The sequence below is a fragment of the Nicotiana sylvestris genome, chromosome 7, assembly GCF_000393655.2.
Source record: "Nicotiana sylvestris chromosome 7, ASM39365v2, whole genome shotgun sequence".
In the NCBI taxonomy this organism is placed as follows: domain Eukaryota; kingdom Viridiplantae; phylum Streptophyta; class Magnoliopsida; order Solanales; family Solanaceae; genus Nicotiana; species Nicotiana sylvestris.
The window spans coordinates 24,628,859-24,644,934 of record NC_091063.1 but is presented as its reverse complement, the minus strand read 5'-3'; the positions used below and the strand labels follow the sequence as shown (position 1 = coordinate 24,644,934).

The window sequence follows — 16,076 nt, the reverse complement described above, 5'->3', positions numbered from 1 at the left end:
ATCAGGCGCCCACCTGGAAAGCAAGGGAATACAGTTCAAGTTCAGCAGTCAGACGTTCACCTGGAGAATAAGGGAAAACATCTCAGATTACAATTCAAGTCAGCAACAAAAGAAGCTCGTGGCAAGAATGCGAGTCAACAGTTCGAGATGATCAACAGAAGTTAGTCACAATAAGGAAAAAAAGAGAATGACAAGAAGTTAATCCAAATGCAGAAGTTGATGAAAGATGTGGGCTGCTCAAGACATGGCCGAGGTCACAAGCACTGCATGCCCGGTTTTGATCCGAAAAGCTGAAGAAGAACAAGCTAGCACCTGCAACTAGCAAGCGTCAAGGTTCGAATCCAAAGTCTGCATGAAGAACCATTCAAGACTCAAGATCAAGCTTCAGAAGACTTATAGATAGGAATCTTGTAACTCGTAGTTGATAGGCTTAGCTAGTCTTTTTCATGTTTTGATTTTTGATGTAACATTAGGATCGCGGATCGAAACCTCGGCGGAACGGCACCTCGACCGGCTCTCCACCTCGGTATACTCCATCATCTCACTCACTTCTGAACTACACATGGCCTGATTCCTTTATAGTCAAGGATATGTAGGCAGCTCAAGTACCAGGGCTTGGTCACATTCCCTTTTTCTCTTATTTTTGGTCTCCTTAAATAAGAGTCGGGTCAAAAAACATGTCTAGTCGTTCTTTGTCTGAAAATACTTCGTCTTTCCAGTCAAAGATGGGTAGCTGTAGACATGTGATTTTTGACCCTCCCCAAGATTTTTCATATTTTAGCACGTAACTATTTAACTTAGGCCTAATATCGCTATTTCAACTAATTTTGACTCTTTTACTTTATTTTATTACAAGAAAATAAAAATTACAAAATATAATTTCATTAAGGTTTTGTAGTCATTTTTTTTAATCTTGAAAAATACCAAAGAATAGGTTTGTTTTAGCGATTAGTCTTATTTTAATAATTATTTTTATTTAAGTAAGTTTAACTAGTAAATAAAATAGTATTTTTGTCTTGTTCACGGAAAGAATAAAATTTGGGCTCGAACAATCTATCTTTAGGCCTAATTTTGGACCTAACCCATAATTCCAGGCTCATACCACTAACCTAATTTCTATCCCTATATAATAGTACCTAATAACTAAGACCTAAAAAAAAACCATCAGACCCCTACACCATCAGCTGTTTTGGACCCATCTTCTTCTACAGCAAAAAGAGAAACGGCAGCATCTCGCCTAACTGAGAAAGTTAGCCAAAAATGTTGTCATAGCTAATTAAAATAGCTCTTCGCTTTAGCTCCGAACACCATTTTCTGTTTGCCAAAAAGCGCAGCCATGAAACCAGCTGAAACGCCATTTTTATCCCTCCTTTTCAACACCCAAAAACCAACTCAAGTGCATTCCAAAAATTAGCAACAACGAGCTGAAAAACAGCCCAATTACCCAACGAAAATCAGCCACAAACCTGCTGAAATCAGTCCAAAACGAGCTAAAAAATAGCTCTGTTTTCCAATGCAAAAATCAACTTAAAACCACCATCAAAACCCAGCAACGATGAGCTGAAAAACAGCCCTCAAACCCAGCAAAAATCAGCTGTAAATTCACCCAAAAATATCCTTCTTCCTCAACCCAAAAATCCCAAAAATCAGCTGCAACAATTGGGAAAAAACGCAGCAACAGTGGCTGTGAGAAACCAGCTAAAAATGACTGTTTCAGCACCTGAAACCAGTCCAAAAACCAATTAATGTCGAGGTATGGTTGTTCGAGTTTGAGGGTATGTCGAGGTCCAGTTTTGCGGCGAGTCCTCTGTTCGCTTCGACCTTTGTATTCAAGAAGTTTTTTCCATATATAAAAGGTTCGTTTCTATCCTTTGTCAATTACTGTATTATTTGGTGCTGGAATGATATATTTAGCCATATTCTTTGTTTGTGATTTTCTGTTCTTCATTGAAATTGCTTTGAAGTGATTGGATTTGGAGGTTTATTGTAATCGAAATGCTTCAATTCGATTAATTCTTTGTCTTTGTATATGGAGCATTATTCATAAATATCTGTTTTTTGGGATGTAAAATTTGTGTTGATGTATTTGTTTTTGTTCAATTTGACTTGAGTGAACAAACTGAATATTGTTATGGGATTATTGATGATGAGGAAATGTTTCACTGATTTAAACATCAAAAGCATTTATGCTGCGTTGATGTGAATTTGATAAGTTTGGTTGTGTTGATTTTAGTTCTGATTTGTTCTAGTAATGGGCCCTTTGATCACTGGTTAAGCCATGGAGCCATGTGACATTGAATTGCATTCTTGTTTTATAATTGGCTTTGAAGTAATTTTGGTTATGTTCAATCACTAGCCCGTCAACGACTTACAAGGTAGATAATCTTCTTAACTGTAATCACAGCTAAGTGATACACGTTTTTACAATAATTGCCATAACGCTTAAGCCTTCCAATAATTTCAAAATTTAGGAAAAATCATGAACCTTCGTAGTTGTTGTAGACGCGGTATTTAAATTACCTTCCTAAACTCGGATCTGCATTTATGTGACCCAAATCCAAATTCCAACAACGTTAAATAAAATGTGTCGTAGACCGCGGGTGCATTTATGTGACGTGGTTCAAGACGTGTTTTAGATGACGTTGAATCTTTTCTAAAAATAATAAATAAAAGCGATTTTAAAGCTAAAATTGAACCATAGGCTAAAACATGTATTAAAATCAGATAATAGACCAATAATAACAGTTGAGCGACCGTGCTAGAACCACGAAACTCGGGAATGCCTAATACCTTCTCCCGGGTTAACAGAATTTCTTACCCGGATTTCTGTATTCGCGGACTGTAATATAGAATCAATCTTTTCCTCGAATCGGGATCTGAATCAGTGACTTGAGACACTATAATTATCCCAAGTGGCGACTCTGAATTTAATAAATAAAAAATCTCATTTCAATTATCACTTTAAGTTGGAAAAAACTCTCTTATACACCCTTCCGGGGTATAGGTAAAAAGGAAGTGTGACAATTGGTAGCTGCGATATTTTTGTGATGGTGATGTGCCATATTATATGTGAAAATGGATGTTTAAGGTGGTTTACATCATTGCATGTCATCGTGCATACCTGTGTATATATCATATATATCATAAAATACATTGTCGAATATAACATATACACGCTATATGTTGTGATATATACTGTCAGAAAATATGTGCGTGATATATAGTGATACGCACGATACACAATAATATCATAACATAACAAACCAAAGAGATTGATACGGATCAAAATGGATTTAAGTTTTATATTACAGATGTTCTGAGTCTTAAATTCTATGCATTTGAGTAATTTCTTTAGTATAACTCGTTCTACAAACGAATTGTATAGTTGACCTCAACTATTTCAAGATTGAAACATTAATTAACTAATAAAAAGTTCAAAGACCACGGTCGAGGTGGCGTACCATATTGCACATGGAATAGTAATAGATAGATTAGAGAGGTCATTAAGTTTTGAAAAGAAATTCATAGACAAATACCAGATTTATTGAGATCTTTCTTCATATCATGATTAAAATTGGTACAACTTTTCCTTTCTAGTAAAAATGTAACTCATGGAAAAGTACCAATTTACCAAACATTCTGAAACCAGAGAGAACACATGGAGGAGCGGATGGGCCTGAAACTTTCATCCTCTCGGAATCGCAAGACATATTTTTAGAAGACTCTAACTGAAAATTGAAACTAAAATCCTCCACATTTAAGAAAGCAATTTATGTATATCCCATTCACGGATTAAGATTAAGAAGAATTAACCCAAATAACCGCCCACCCAATCGCTTAAACTAAAAATAGTCGGTGGAGATATAATGTATAATTTATGTATTATGTGTTAATAATTTTGTGCAATTAATTTATAATCTATATATATGATTAGAAAAATTAAATAATAAATATGACCGGTCATTTGCGTAAAGATTCCCAAAGATTAACTGAATCTCACAAAGTGGATAACAAAATAGGGAACTTAATTACAATTAATGTTAAGCAAGCAGAAATCGATTACGTAAACTGTACAGATACACGAAAGAGAAACAAACCATGGAAAAATGCCTAAATCTCAAAATCGGAAACATTAAAGGATCCTAAAGTTCTCCAAAAAGAGAGACATAGGAGAAAACCTTAATTTGTCTAAAAAAAGAAAGAGAAGATACCTTGGGCGATGGAGAGATTGATGAGAAAGATGGATGTTTAGCGCTGTAATTAAGAGAGAAAAGAGGAGGAAACGGTCAACTTGGAAGCGTTGTAATGGAAGAGAAAGAGGTAGTGAAGCGATGTATGTAACCGATAAAGAGGAAGAGACGCAACTAAATGACTTTTGTTTTTTTTAAATAGCACATAAATAGAAGAAAAAAGGGGTAAAAAATGAAAAATTGAGGAAAAGGAAAAATGTGTATTCTGATTGATTAGTGTTAGAACAGCGCACCGATAATTTGACAGAATATTAATCTTATAAAACTATAATTTAATTATTTAATATATTATATTATTTTAATAAATATTAAATGTTATTTTATTATTTAATATAGTGCACATAAATATAACAAAAGTTATACAAAATCAAAGGATACACATCATATAGTAATCAAATAAATTATTTGTTCCTTATTTATTCTTTGTTATTATTAAATTAGCAAGTACTTAGTACTATATATTTACTAATATAACTTTTTTATTAACTTGTCTATTGGCTTAATATTTTGTTACTACTTATCTTTTAATATAATAGATATCTAGTTTCTTATTCTGAAAATAGTTCTATTTTTTTTAAACTTATGGTATACTGTTCAAATTTCTTCAATTGTCTAAATTTATCAATAATTTTTTGAGTTTTATTTATTTATCTTTTATTTATTTATTAATTGAAAATATAAATATCATAAAATTATCTTTATCACCCTCTTTCATACATTATTTTCTACTGTAATATTTACTTAGTTTTCTCATTTTATATTTTATTAAAAATTTAAAAGATGTAATATTCTTTTAATAAATTATAATTTTGAATTCATCAAAAGTATAAAGAGATAAGTCTTTTATCCTGTATGACTTTTTCAAATTATTTCGATATTTAAATTTATCAATAATATTTTTGAGTGTTATTTATTTACTTAATTTTATCAAATAAATTTAAAGCATGGATAGAATCTGTAATGACCGGACCGGTCGTTTTGAACTCTAGCGCGTTGTTCAGCAGTTTGAGGCCATGAGCAGCTTTATTTCAGGTATTATAACTTGTGCGCACGATCGGAATTGAATTCCCGAAAGTCCTGAGTTGATTTGCAAAGAGAATTCTCATTTCAGAAGCTTTAAGTTGGAAGAATTAACTAAGATTGGATTTCAGAGTAAACGACCTCGGAATCTGAAGGTTCCAGTAGGTTCGTATGATGATTTCTGACTTGGGCGTATGCCCAGATCGGGTTTTGAATGACTCGGGAGCATTTTGGCGCCTATTATGGAAGTTAGCATTTTGGAACAATTTCATAAGTTTGGATTGAAGTGCATTTCAGTATTATCGATGTCCGTTTAGAATTCTGAGTCTGGGAATAGCTCCGTATGGTGATTTTGGGGTTGGGAGCGCGATCGGAAGTGAATTCGGGGGTCCGTAGGTCATTTTGAAGTCATTTGGCTAAAGATAGAAAATTGAAGGTTTTTGAGAAGTTTGACCGGAAGTGGACTTTTTGATATCGGGGTCGGAATCCGATTCCGAAAATTGGAGTTGGTCCGTAATGTTGAATATGACTTGTGTGTAAAATTTGGGGCCAATCGGACGTGATTTGTTAGGTTTAAACATCGAGAGTAGAAGTTTGAAGTTCTAAAGTTCATAAAGCTTGGATTGGAGGTCGATTTGTGGTTTTAGCGTTGTTTGATATGATTTGAGGCCTCGAGCGAGTCCGTAATGTGTTTTGGGACTGGTAGGTATGACTGGTTGGGGTCCCGGAGGCCTCGGGTGGATTCTGGGTGGTTAACGGATCAAAAATGAAATTTTTGGAAGGCTGAAGCTGCTGGTTGCTGTCATAACCGCACCTGCGAGAAATGGGCCGCAGGTGCGGAGCTGCAGAAGCGACCAGAATAGCCGCAGATGCGGTATTGGCGGAGGAGAGCTGGGACCGCAGATGCGGTCACGTTGCCGCAAATGCGGGATCGCACCTGCGGTGGAGAAGACGCAGAAGCGGAAAAAGGCAGCCTGGTGAGGAACCGTAAAAGCGGTATTTGAACCGCACCTGCGAAATCGCAGAAGTGTCAAGAGACCGCTTGCGGAAAGTGCTGGAAGCAGTGGGTTGTTTTAAAGTCGGGTTTTGGCCATTTCCTCTCATATTTTCTTGGCTTGGACGATTCTTGGAGAGTTTCAAGAGAGGATTTTCATCATCAATGATAAGGTAAGCTATCCCCCACCTATTTTGAGTTAAATACATGATTATATACGGATTTGGGCATGGAGATTTGTAGAAAACTTGGGGTTTGAGGGAAAACCTAGAAAATTGATATTCTTGGAATTTGACTACGATTTTGAGTATGGAATTAGGAGAAAATCATATATTCGAGTTCATGAGTTCATGGGTAAACTTTATCTTCGAAATTTTTTGGAATCCGGGCACGTGGGCTCGAGGGCAATTTTGTCAACTTTTCTATCGGGGTTAAGAATTGTTATAAATTGGATTGTAATGAGTAATTGAGTATATATTAATGGATTCGCATAATTATTGGCTAGTTTTGGAGCATTGAGCATCGATTCGAGTCTTCGGAAGAGCGTGGAATGCCGGTTATGGATCTTCGGAGCGAGGTGAGTCTCCTTTCTGACCTTGTAAGAGGGAATTGTCCCCATAGGTGAGTTAATTGGTTATATGCTCCTATTTGTAGGGGCTATGTACGCACGAGGTGACGAGAGTCCGTGCGTAGCTACTATTATGCTATTATCCGGGTAGTCTAGGACCCAAAAGCATGTTATACTTGGATTATTTGTAAACTTATTGACAACTTGAATTGCTTAAATCACATCAAATTAGTAAATGAATTTCTAAACAGATTAAACTTCATTTTTCTAAAATCATTAAAAGAGAATTGGCTTTTTATTGGAATAAACATTTCCCGATAAACTCTTAATTGACTGTTTGACTGTGTGTATCTATATGTGCCCACGTCGCATGTATGATTCGCGAGCGAGGTTATTTATTTATGTTGATCGTGTCGCATATGATGCGCGAGCGGGGTAATAGATGCATCTATGGTTCACGCTGTTCGACCGTCGGCAGTGCACATTTTACATTTTTGTTGGATCGGGACGTACGACCTCGACATGATTTACGCATGCTTGTATTGCTTGCCTTGAGATTTATTGACATTGATATTTGCCTTCCCCGACTTGAAATTATTGAAAACTAATGGATTATGAATCCGGAGACTTTTAATATAAAAAGGAACTTTCACCTGTTCGTGACTTACTTGAAATTACTGTCATTCTTAATAAATTCATGATTATCCGCATTAATAGTATATCATTATTGGACCACTAGTAAATGTCGAAGTCGACCATCTCGTCTCTACTTCTTCGAGATTAGACAGGATACTCATTGGGTACACGTTTTTTTCGTACTCATACTACACTTCTGTGCATTTTTATTGCACATGCACATGCATCACTAGTGGCCTAGTGGGCGTAGCAGCATGATCAATATGGAGACTTAGGTGAGCTGAATTTCCCGAGACGACCCGCAGCCAGCAAGTCTCTTTCAGATTACTGTATTTATTTTATGTCCAACGTTGTATTCCGGACGGTTGCTGTATTATATCACTTCTTAGAAATTGTTCATGCACTTGTGACACTGGGTTCTGGGTATTCTTGGATTATTCAATATTAAAGTTTGTTAAAGACTTCATGATTATTTCTGTAAATTTCATTATTTGTTATTTAATGCATAAAGAAAAAAAATTCAGCAAATACTAAAATTTGAATTTAATTAAGTATTTTGGTTGGCTTGCCTGACAGCGGTGTCCGACGCCATCACGACCCTTAGTGGATTTTGGGTCGTGACAGAATCACATTTTCTATATTTTCCTCTTTATAAATTAGTTTTTGTTCTACAACATTTTAATTTTTTAATTTAATATTTATCTATAATACGAATATTATTTTTGTATTATTTTCAAGAGGAAATTAAATTGAATTCTTCTTTCGTTTGTATTTAAAATGAAAGTTTAATTTTTTTTATTAAATTACTACATAATAAATTAAAGTATATCTTTATATATATTTTATTTAGTTCTTGATATTATTGGTTATGTTTTTGTCTTTAGGTTTATCTATTATAATATTTTTAGTTACATGGTCTTATCCATATAGCATGACAATATGAATCGTTATTCAAAAAATTCTCATTTCAAAAAATAAATTAGTCTTATCATTTTATATCTCTAAATTGAAGTTATTTATTTATATATTTTTTAAATAATAGTTTCTTAAATATATAAATATTTAATTATTTTTAATTCATATTAAAAAGAATAACTAACTATTAACTATCCTAACTAGTTTTATCCTAAAATTTGACATTTGTGGAATTGTTTTGTGATACTTGGCATTATCACATTGAATTTTAATTTTTTTTATTTATCGATAATACGAATATTATTTTTGTATTATTTTCAAGAAGAAATTAAATTGAATTCTTCTTTCCGTTTGTATTTAATATGAACATATAATTTTTTTTAATTACAATTACTACATAATAAGTTAAATTATATCTATCTTTATATATATATATATATATATATATATATATATATATATATATATATATATATATATATATATATATATAATTTATATAATGAGATTATTGTTTATGTTTTTGTCTTTGGTTTTATTTATTATGATATTTTTAATTACATGATCTTATTCATATAATATGACCATATGAATTATTATTCAAAAAATTTGCCATTAAACTATTCTATCTTTGGCTAACTAGCATCAATTTTGTGTTGTATTTTGCGCTCGTCATTAAACTGGAGATTTACCTTTGTTTTATACAACCGCATAATAATAAGTTAAATTATTATATCTTTAATCTATATATATACTATATTAAAAGCACGAATGCCTTTAGCGAAATGTTGATTGAACTTTTTACCCTTCATTAAAAGACACCACAATAGACAAAATTGTCATTTACTATTTTCCTCAAATTATTGCCTAATTATTTTTATAATATTTCACCTAATAATTAAGCACAAATTTATTACAAGAAAGTCCTTATTCCCTTTGATTTCTTTCCAAATATGGAGACTTGAAGAAGTCTATAGTTGTCCAATTTGTTTCATAGTTTGTTTTGATTTGATTTAGGTTTAGCTTTTTATTTTTGCTTTATTCTTTGTAGTATATTTCCATGAATTAATATCTAATAATAATTTTGACTTTCAATTTAAAACTCCGCATAAACTCTTCACTAAAGTTCTTGCTTATGCTCTCTTGATTTTATTGCAATCTATAGTGTCAATCGACCAGGTATGCTTTTATGTTCATATAAAGTGCTGAGATTTTTTTGCTTAATTATGATGTGGTGTCTCTTTTTTTATTATAATAATAATAATAATAATAATAATAATAATAATAATAATAATAATAATAATAATAATAGTGCAATTTGCTTCTTCTAGCCTTTCTACAAAGTAAATTTATTCTTTTTCCTAAAATACAATTTTTTTCTTCTTGTATAGGATTATAGTTTCTTACACAGTAATTGTCAAGTTCATTAATCTAATACTTGGCGACTTCCATGGGTTATTCGATATGCTAAAATTATCTAAAGTCGGTACTTCTTTCGCTATTTGTAATATATGTCTGTTTGTGCATGTGTGATCTTCTTTATATTTTTGAGATAGCAACCACATTAAAACCGCAAAAAATTTATGGGTTGTGAAACATAAATAGCTGAATTCTAAACAGTTAAAAATTTAACATAATATGTGCTAATTTACAACTTAGAATTGTTATATTTAATTTACAGAAAGGGTCATGAAATATTTTGTTTGGAGTCTCCAATAATTTATTCTCTTATATTGTTTGGCGCGACACTTTATAGACAACATTGTTATTTACTATTTTTCTCAAAACATTTTTTAATATTTTACCTTATAAAAGAAACACTACCATTTAGGAAGAAATTTTATCTCCCATGGTAACAATACATCATTAATACTCTGAAATATATTAAATTAAAGGAGAGAATTTTATTTGTTTATTTATGAGAGTTGTTCGGAACTTTGGATTGCTTATTTATTTTTTAAAATGGAATTAAATTACACATGCGAATCTCCCAAAAAGATGGGTTAGAATTAACTTATTCTAGCAACTATAAAGAAATATGAACCTATTTTTGTCTCATAATAATAAGGAGGAGTCCTTCACTAACTTTAATTACAAGAAAACAAATTAGCAAATTATGTTTAGAAAAGACTTACGTAAAATCGTTTACAAAAGTTTTAGAAATATAACCAATAATTTATTTATTTTATTATTTTTTTGCAGGATACATATTATAAATTCAATGCACAAATAAATAATATAAAAAATAAAAATGATAAGGTCTTTAGAAATGTTGATTTAACTTTTTATCATTTACTAAAAAATTTCATAGTCGACGAAAAAGTCATTCTCTATTTTCTTAAATATTAAATAAGTATAATCTTATACAAAAAAATATATAGGCTATTTTGGTTAGAATATGCTAGAAATAGAAGTCTAAATAAATATGGTATTTAGTGTCACGATTCAAAAATATCTTTAATTAAGAAGATACGAAATAATATCATGCAAATAATTAATAAAAGGAGTTTTTACTATAAAGTCGCCAGTGATAAAGTTTAATATAATTCGTTTACAAAAGTTTTAGAAATAAAACCAATCCAATTAATTTATTTTATATTTTTCTACATAATACATATTATAAATTCAATGCACAAATATAAAAAGTAAAAATGATAAGGTCTTTAGAAATGTTGATTGAAATTTTTTGATTTACTAAAAGATTCCACAATGACAAAAAAGTCATTTGTTATTTTCTTTGACATTAAATTAGTATAATCTTATACAAAAATATATAGGCTATTTTGGTAAGAAGTGTGCTGAAAATATAAGTCTAAATAAATATGTCATTTAGTATCACGATTCAAAAGTACTTTAATTAAAGAGATACGAAACAATATCATACAAATAATTAATAATATGAGTTTTTATTACAACAATTTATTCTTCTTGTATACTACATTTTTTACTTATTGACGATGACATGCGCATGCAAAGCACATACACAAGGGGTATAAAATTTAACGGCAAACAATTTAGCAACGGATTAATGACGAAGTTCGTAATTAATAGTCAGTTTCGCCAAGCTTCTAAAATCAAATTATTTTGAGAAGTGCTTTTCTCAAAAATACTTTTTAAAAAAGTACTTTTGGTAAGAAGTAGTTTGTATTTGGCTAACTAATTTGAAAAACACTTTTGATCAGTAATTAGTGTTTGGCCAAGCTTTTGAAAACTGCTTTTAAGTGTATTTTTTTTAAAAGTGCTTCTCAGAAAAATGCTTTTGGAGAGAATCTGATTTTTTCTACTTCTCAAAAACTGCTTCTGTTTCTCCTCAAAAGCACTTTTTTTCCTTCCAAAAGCTTGGCCAAACACCTCAGTTTTTGACCAAAAGTGCTTTTGGCCCCCCCAAAAAAAGCTTGGGCAAACAGGCTATAAGTCCAACTTTTTTTATGTAGTATTTGTTGTCAAATAAGGTATGCGTTTTAATCAAGCGCAACACACGTACACTTAAGCTAGTTTACAGAAAAGGTGCGGCATGCTTCTTAGAACCTTATGATTTATTACTTTTGAAGAATTTCTCAAGCAGCAATATAACTGTCACTTTGGATACTTTGACAGATTAGACAAAAAACAAGGACAAAAATTAAAATCTTTAAGTTGTTTCATGGGCACATTATCAATATCAAATTTGGAGGAATCATAAATCATAGTAGTAAAAGTCAGTTATTTTTATTCTAAGCAAGTAGTAATTACTCCGATGAATATATTCTAAAGCAACATAAAAGTTGAAGTTTTGGACGTGGCTACTAAAGTAATTATTTTATGTTCCATTTATTATAGGCTCTGAATGGACGAAATTATATTTGAACTATTCATGTATAAAATTATTGACTCTCTATTAAGTGGTAAAATCTGAAATCACTAGACTATGAGAATTTGAAAAAGAAAATGTATCGAGCAATTATTTTTACTTTAAAGTAAATTTGTACGATTCAAAACGTATAAAATTATTTGGCTAACGAGCATCAATTTCGTGTTGTACTATTCAAAATGTCTCTACATTGAAGTTATTTGTTTATATATACTTTTTCTTTTTTAATAATAGTTTCCTTAAAAATATATAAATATTTGATTATTTTTAATTCAAATTAAAAAAGAGTAACTAGCTATTAACTAACCTAACTAATTTTGTCCAAAATTTTGACACTTTATTGAATTTTTATTGTGACACTTGGCATTATCACATTGAATTTTAATTTTTTTTAGTGTTTATCTATAATACGAATATTATTTTTGCATTATTTTCAGGAAGAAATCAAATTGAATTCTTCTTTCCATTTGTATTTAATATGAAAGTTTTTATTATAAGTTAAAATTACTACATAATAAGTTAAATTATATCTTTATATATTTATATTTAGTTCTTGAGATTATTGTTTATGTTTTTTGTCTTTAGTTTTATTTATTATAATATTTAGTTACATAATCTTATCCATATAGCCATATGAATTATATTCATAAAATTTCCCATTTCAAAAAATAAATTAGTCTTATCATTTTATATCTCTACATTGAAGTATTTTATTTATATTTTTTTTTCTTTTTTAATAATAATTTCCTTAAAAATATATAGATATTTAATTATTTTTAATTTAAATTAAAAAAATAACTAACTATTAACTAACTTAACTAATTTTATCCTAAAAATTAACACTTCTTGAATTAACACTAATTTTGGCATTATCACATTGATGTGCTTCTCCTATTCTATATAAATAGACTATTATAATATTTATAGTTATATGATCTTATCTATATGGCATGACCATATGAATTATTATTCATAAAATTTCTCACATCAAAGAATAAATTAGTCTTATCATTTTATATCTCTACATATTGAAGTAATTTATTTATATATGTTTTCTGTTTTTAATAATAGTTTCCTTAAAAATATATAGATATAATTATTTTTAATAGCATTGTCCTTTTTGGTATTTCTATTCTTCATACTTCAATTTCCTTCTCCAGTATCCGCTATCAGGAAGGATGTAAGTCTTCAAGAAAGATATACCTGTAGAACTACAGTTCAAGGAAGATATTTGGTTGCTGATGATATGGGTCAAGTCTGTGATGCACTGTCCATTGATCCACATTCTCGCTGCTGCCGTGGAAAAAGAGAGCAATTTGCTTGTCATGGTTGCAATCTTGTTTCACAGTGTTGCAACTCCGATCCTATGAGTTTTGTGTTTCTTGCTGTCTGAATCCGTCTAGGACACAAAAGGATCTGGCTCTAAATGTCAAGATAGCTAAGCCTGTAACAGCAGGGACTTATTCAAGCCTTTTTAATTTTTGCATGGGAAGATGCATGCCGTCACAATTCAGAGAGTGTGGTTCATGAAAACGCTTATCTCAGTGAATTTCATCATTGTTTCTCTATACCATCTAAATTCTTTTGGTGCACAAGCAGAAGCAAGACTGGCTGGTATAAATATCGTGATAGGAAAGACAAGGTGAATCAAGCAATTCAGTGTGCAAATCAAGTGGTCAATCTTGTGTTCCCAACAAATTCTTATTGCTCAAACCAATGCAAAAGTACTTGGGCTGCAAAGGTGGATGTCTGGCAAGTGTCGGATCAGATCAGCCTGCTGAAGTAGTTGATGCTGATTTCCGGAGCCTGCTTGTACACCTCGCAACAGTCGATACTATCTTGTGATGGATCGCATAAGCATACTGTATTGGGAAAAAACTGAGTTTATATTAAAGATGACGTGGCATGACACGTGGTTTGGTTAAATGGCCAAAGCGCAACAATTGACTAAGAGGCACGGATGGAGACAGCCACGGGAAGAGGAATTTAAATAGGTACGAGACGAAGTGTAGATACGAGTCTCGTACCAATTCAAGTCATTTAAAGCCAACGGATTAGAAGGCATTAAAGACAAAGATCTGATGACAGAAAGGAGTCCAAATTCATTATTAAATACCTGATACGTTAGAAAATTGGTATTTAATAGGAATGATTGTATAACGGCTTATTTAATATCATTTATTACTCATAATTATATCATTAAAGCTGAGGCTTCATTCCTTTACCTAGAATTACCTATAAAAGGAAGAAGTATCATCATTTGTAAGGACACGAAATACTATTGGGAACTTATTGAAATACAAAACTATTTGCTGCTTTACCATCATTCTCAAAAGTATTTTATTTTCGTCTCCTGATTATCAGTAACCCGAATTTCTTTTTAACTTTGACCAAAGACTCAGATTTTTGGTTAAACAAATTGGTTCCGTTACCGGGAATCTGATAATCTTTTCTTTTAAGCTATATCTTGTCCATTGTCGTCACCATGTCAAACAACAACACCGACAATAATAGTAATAACACATTGGGAAACCATGAGAATCAAATACATCAAAATCAAAATGACGTGGTTCCCTCCCCTCCAGATTCACCACGTCAATCTCGTGAAGGCACTCCTGTTACTGAATCCCGTGCTGATCAACAAGAACAATCTGAACACTTTGAAGGAGTTACAACTGAAGCTTTACAAAAGCTAATTGATGCACAGGTCGGCAAAGCTCTTCAGGCACTTGTTAGTCGATTGCCTGCTGCACCACCCACACCAACTCCTAATAATAATACATTGGAGAATCCCCGTTCTGGTCTTGATAATTCTAGAAATGGAGCAACCCCCAGTGAACCACAGGAAGGGGGACCAGGTAATTCAAATAATTCATATTTGCAAAATTTAGTACTAACCTTGCAGAAACAGATTAAGGAACAAAATGAGCGTATTGAGCAAATCCCTGGAGTTCCGCCTGTAATAAAAGGAGTAGACATGGACAAATACTCACAACAACCATGGAAGCCAAGTGCTGCTCCCCATCCGATTCCGAAAAAGTTCAAAATGCCTGACATCCCGAAATATGATGGTACTACAGACCCACGTGACCACGTGACTGCATTTACAACAGGCGTGAAAGGCAACGACTTGACCAAACAAGAAATTGAATCAGTACTGGTCAAGAAATTTGGAGAAACACTCACCAAGGGTGCATTAACCTGGTATTCTCTTTTATCTGAAAATTCTATTAATTCTTTTGCTGAGCTTGCAGATTCTTTTATTAAAGCACATTCGGGAGCACAAAAGGTTGAGAAAAGAATGGAAGATATTTTCAAAATCAAACAAGGGGATTCAGAGTTGCTTAGAAATTTTGTTGATAGATTCCAGAGTGAAAAAATGACTCTACCTCGTGTGCCTGACAATTGGGCTGCAATAGCTTTTGCAAGTAATTTAAATGACAAAAGTTCTGAAGCCACGAGACGACTCAAAGAAAGTCTTCGAGAATTTCCTGCAACCACTTGGAATGATGTTTACAACAGGTATAGTACGAAGCTGCGAATTGAAGAAGATACTGTACCTAAGTTTCATCATGAAGAAAGGGGTGGTCCCCGAAGATCAGAAACCGAAAAAAGATCAGGTAAAAACAGGTACGATCCATATATGGGACCTGCAGGAAAAGACCCACGGTCGAAACAAGATAGCCAGCAATATGATCAAAAATCGAGGAACAGGGACTCTGGTTCTTCTTCAAAGTTCAGGAATGATCGGAACAGACAAGAATCACGAGATGATGACAGAAGTTTAAAGGCACGATTCGGCGGATATAATTTTAATGTCTCTACCTCCGAGCTCGTAGCTGT

At 32.1% G+C, this 16,076-nt stretch overlaps 1 pseudogene; it reads left to right on the top strand.

The window, feature by feature from the left end:
* The first annotated feature begins 1,083 nt into the window (after positions 1–1,083).
* On the top strand, positions 1,084–14,455 carry LOC104246192 (uncharacterized; annotated as a pseudogene).
* The last annotated feature ends 1,621 nt before the right edge of the window (positions 14,456–16,076 follow it).